Source organism: Penaeus vannamei, chromosome 13, assembly GCF_042767895.1.
Source record: "Penaeus vannamei isolate JL-2024 chromosome 13, ASM4276789v1, whole genome shotgun sequence".
In the NCBI taxonomy this organism is placed as follows: domain Eukaryota; kingdom Metazoa; phylum Arthropoda; class Malacostraca; order Decapoda; family Penaeidae; genus Penaeus; species Penaeus vannamei.
The window spans coordinates 34,563,395-34,568,490 of NC_091561.1; positions in this window are offsets into that span (position 1 = coordinate 34,563,395).

The window sequence follows — 5,096 nt, forward strand, 5'->3', positions numbered from 1 at the left end:
ATGATAATGTCAATGATAGTAGTAATAATGATGATAATGATAATGACACTAATGAGAACAATAATAATAACGATAATAATGATAATGAAAATAATATCATTATTATCAATTTACTTATCATTGTTGTTGTTAATATCATCATAATCACTATTATCATTGTTGTTATTATCATTGTCATCATCATCATCATAAACAGCAGCATTACTATTATTATCATTTATTATTATTACTATCAGTAATAACAATGATGAAATTATTATCATTATTATCATTGTTATTAGTTTCATCAATATCATTATTATTACCAATATTATTATTATCATTATTATTATTATTATCATTATTATTGTTATTATCATTATTGTTAATTTAAATATTATTATCATTGATATTATTTTTATTATTATCATTATTATTATTATTATCATTATTATTATTATCATTACTATTATTATTATTATTATTATTATTATTATTGTTATTATTATTATTATTATTATTATTATTATTATTATTATTATTATTATTATTATTATTATCATATTATTATTATTATTATTATTATTATTATTATTATTATTATTATTATTATTATTATCATTATTATTATTATTATTATTATTATTATTGTTATTATTATTATTATTATTATCATCATCATTATTATTATTGTTATTATTATTATTGTTATTATTATTATTATTATTATTATTATTATTATTATTATTATTATTATTATTATTATTATTATTATTACTATTATTATTATTATTATTATTACTATTATTATTATTTATCATTATTACTATTACCGTCATGGTATCATCATTATCTTATTATTATCAAAATTGTCATTGTTATTATAATTATTATGTTTTTTATTGTTATTATTATCATTATCATCATTTTTTATCATCTTTTAATTTTGTTGTTGCTTTTTTGTTATCATCATGGTCCTTATTAGCCTTCATCATTATTTTATCAATATTATCATCATTGTCAATTATTATTCCCAAATATTATTGTTATTTTTTCATCAAAATTATAGACAACGCTATTATTTTTTTTTCCCCTGGGCGAAATTATCATTGTTACTATTATCATCACTAAGTTGATAATCCTTATTTCTATAATCCTTAATTCTATAATCTTATTTTTTTTTGGCATTGTCTGCAACAGCAGCAGCAAGAAATATTTTTTTTCAAAATGAAAATTAATACCATTATTCGAAATATAGAATCATATTATGAAAATAACTATTTGAAATATAAAAGGAAGATAGTCATTGAAATTAATGACAGACAGAAAAAAAAGTTAAGTCAAAAATGAACTTTCTTGTCCCCCAAATTTTTTGTTCGAATTCTCGGATTTAAAGATTTACATATTTAACATTTTTTATTGTCTTACGAGATTAGAGGGGCTAATTTTAAAATAGATTATTTTTAAATAAAACTTATATTCAGAATGTTTAAGATATATCAGTTTATAGTTTATATGTGATATTAAATTTAGAATAAAGCCAAAGTAAGACTATCGAAGAAACGGGTGTGCATTTACATCTAATGCAAATTTCCCTTTCAATTTCATTTTGAAATTTGATTTCAATCATTAGTCATCAATAACCTTATAAAAATAAAAAGATATAAATTGGGGAATTAGAATAAAATGTGTTCATGAAAAAATATTCTCTGCAACGTTCACCCTTCTCGAACGCAGTCGGACGTAAACATCGGAGTCTGGACCAGGATTTTGGGCGATTCTCGACCATTTTATTTTTTCTTTCTTCCCGGTGTTCCCGGGCCATGGGGGGCCCGGAAGGCACAGGGAGGAACACAGATATATGATGGAGGGTGTTGGGGGAGTCACGAGGTCCTGACTGGAAATGGGGAAAACAGGTACGAAATCTGTCTGATCTGAAAATTGCAAGTACAGGACATCATACAGGCTTTACAGTTTTCTCAGATATCAGTCACACTTGATATGTACTTTTTTATTACATTATTGGTACCTGTTTTATAAACTGTTGGCTGGGGTAATTATCTGTAGCAGTATATTGGTGTGTGTCAAATAGGTTGTTCAGGGAAAAGGATTTTAAAAACAAAACCTAATTTTGTTGAGATGACGTTTGTGTATGGTGGTGCTATAATCTAAAAAAATCATTAAATTGATAGTGTCTCTGAATAATTCACTAGATTTCATGAAATTTAAAGGTGAAAAATACATTGCAAACATTATTTTAATCTGTAATCTTATCTAATTATTTTAAAAAAAAGGTAAAGAGTTTCTGCTTGGTAAAAACCCAGCATGTATCTTTGCACTTCAATAAGTATTAATTATTGACTTTAAAAAAAACTATCAACATTAGATTTACCTAAAGTGATAATAATTAGATAATACTAATGGTGTCAATGGGCTAGGCTGCAATAAAAGAGTACAAGGTAAATTGTTAAAAAAAGTTTGAGAAATGTATCCATTTTTTTTTTTACGTCTGTGTTTGATATGAATGATGTGATTTATACTATTTCCACATGGATGAAGATTTTCACACTCATAACCCCCTTCCACTATTTATTATGTGCTTTGCTGTTTACTTTACAAAAGTAGTGTATGGGCTTTTTTTTATATAAGCAAAACAAATAGGTGGCATTATTGAGTTTTCTGTTTTAGACATTTGTCTGTGATATTTTTTTTTTATTTTTTTTGTTGTAATTTGAAAAGTTATTTATTGTTAATTAATAATACCTTGAAAATTGGAAAATATTCATTAGATAGCAGTAGTGGAAACTGTCAATAATAAATGTGTAGATGTTTGTAAATATATATAAGGAACAGACTTACCTTATATGACAGAAAAAAAAAAGAAAAAGAAAACGTTATTTAGATAAAAGAAATTTGGGAAAAGGGGAAAAACTCAAAAATGTTCAGTCACTAAAGATTCTAATCATGTTACACACACAAGAGAAATAATAAACCCCATCCTTGATATGCAGATCACCACAGAGACCAGACTGTCGTATTTTTCGGGGGGGGAATATTACTTTTTTTCATGCAGGGAAAAACATCTTTTTGTGATTTTTGGGGAAATTTGACAATTATCTTTTAAGACCTATCATGAAGATAGGGTTGATATTGTAACGGGGGTTACAATATTGTTTTAGGACTCAGTTGCTAACAGAACTGGGTTTGTGGAAATTGTGTAATGCCTTGCAGGAGACCCCGGCGTAGTAGAATTGTATGCATCATTGATTGGTGCATTGGCATTCACTTTCATTTTATTTTTTAAATTCAAATGAATGAACAGGTTGATTATTAAACTATTGTTTATCTGTGAAGAGTTAATTGCGGACGGATGATGAAACAAGTGCTAAAAGACTGGACATAATAATAGGAGGTGCATGGGACTGTTCTGTGCCCCTTTTTTTGATTTCTGATTTTATTATTTGCCTGTGTAGAATATTTCATATGTCAGTGAATGTAGGTTTTTCTGTGATTATGGCATTGTTCTATGATTTTTCCTCTGTAGTGCTATATTATATATCCATATACTAAAATTAGTAACCTTTTATAGTTATGAGGACACATTGTGTCCAGTTTACTGTTATATACTCCCCTCTTGACAATGTGTCCAGGAATGCTTGCATGGCATGAAATGAAAGCTCTTTGTATCCAGGCTTGAAAATTTGCTGAAAAAATGACTACTTGGTAACTTTACCCATCGCTCCCCAAACCCATACATAAGATACAATCCTGGCAGTGTATTGATAGGGTGATTGAATAACATGTTTCCAAAGGTTTTATGCCAGCCTCTCCTGTCATTCCTGTTACTCTGGCCTTCAGCCAAATTTTTTTTGATGGCACATTGCCATTACTCTGTCCATAGCCATATTTTTCTATGACATAAAGTCATGTAACCTGGACCCAGTAGGTTAGATAAAAGAAAGTGAGGTAAAACCAATAACAAAAATCAAATGTTTAACTGAAAATTATTTTGAAAAAAAACTACCAACAAAAATAATTGTGGGAGGCCATAAGGCTACTGACATACCCAAATTATGTGAATATGACATCAAGTTTTTGTATGTAAAAAAAATTAATGACTATGGCTGGAATTGTAAGGTCATATATTATTAATGGTGAAAGTAACAAAGTTATACATTTGATTTATTGGTTTATTATAGGTTAAAAGATTTAGAAATCACTATTGCAAAAGTAAAAATGCTCTGTGAAATTACAGTAGGCCTAGCCTACAAGAAAAGAAAATTTTTATAATGCATTTGCTGAATGTCATTTTTTTATTAAATGCATTGTGAGGCCCATTGTATATGATAACTAATATACCAGTTTTATATTAATTGTTGTAAAATTGCCGACTCAGTAGCTTTAAATCATTGTATATGATAACTAATGTAAGTTTTTTATTAATTGTTGTAAAAATTTCCAACTCAGTACTTCAAATCAATAAAAAAAATATTCACAAAAAATTTAAGAATCAAATACTATCTAGTTTTTTTAAAGGGGCTCAACCAAATCCAAACCAGAAGAAGGGGGATGTGATTTATACAAGTTGAACAATAAATTTAAATGATTTATTAATGTTTACCTGTTTATGTGCCTTTATGCTTGTCTTTGCAGGATGGTGGGGAAGGTCATGAGGAGTTTGAAATTTTGAATCACCAGAAGAAGTTGTTGTTGTTTGGGATAATGGAAACAGCAAATTACAGATGTTGGTGCACGACCTTCGTGTACTTGACTCTGCTCCAACTGGTGAGGATGAATGTCTGCACATAGATTTGTTACTGTTAGAAAAATGAGCAATTATACATATGCATTTTTGTCAGTATTTCTTATGTCTAACATAAACAAGAAAATAAACTGTATTTCCATGTGTTTATTATTGTGACATATATTTCTATTTTTTACAGGAGTTTAAAAATGAAGGAACTATGTGTGATACATGTCGACAGCAACCAATTTTTTGGGATAAGATGGAAATGTGCAGAGTGTAGCAATTATGACCTATGTTCTGTTTGTTACCACAGTGCAAGCATAGCCCTAGACACCGTTTTTTTTCGGGAAACAATTTCGGAAAAAATTTT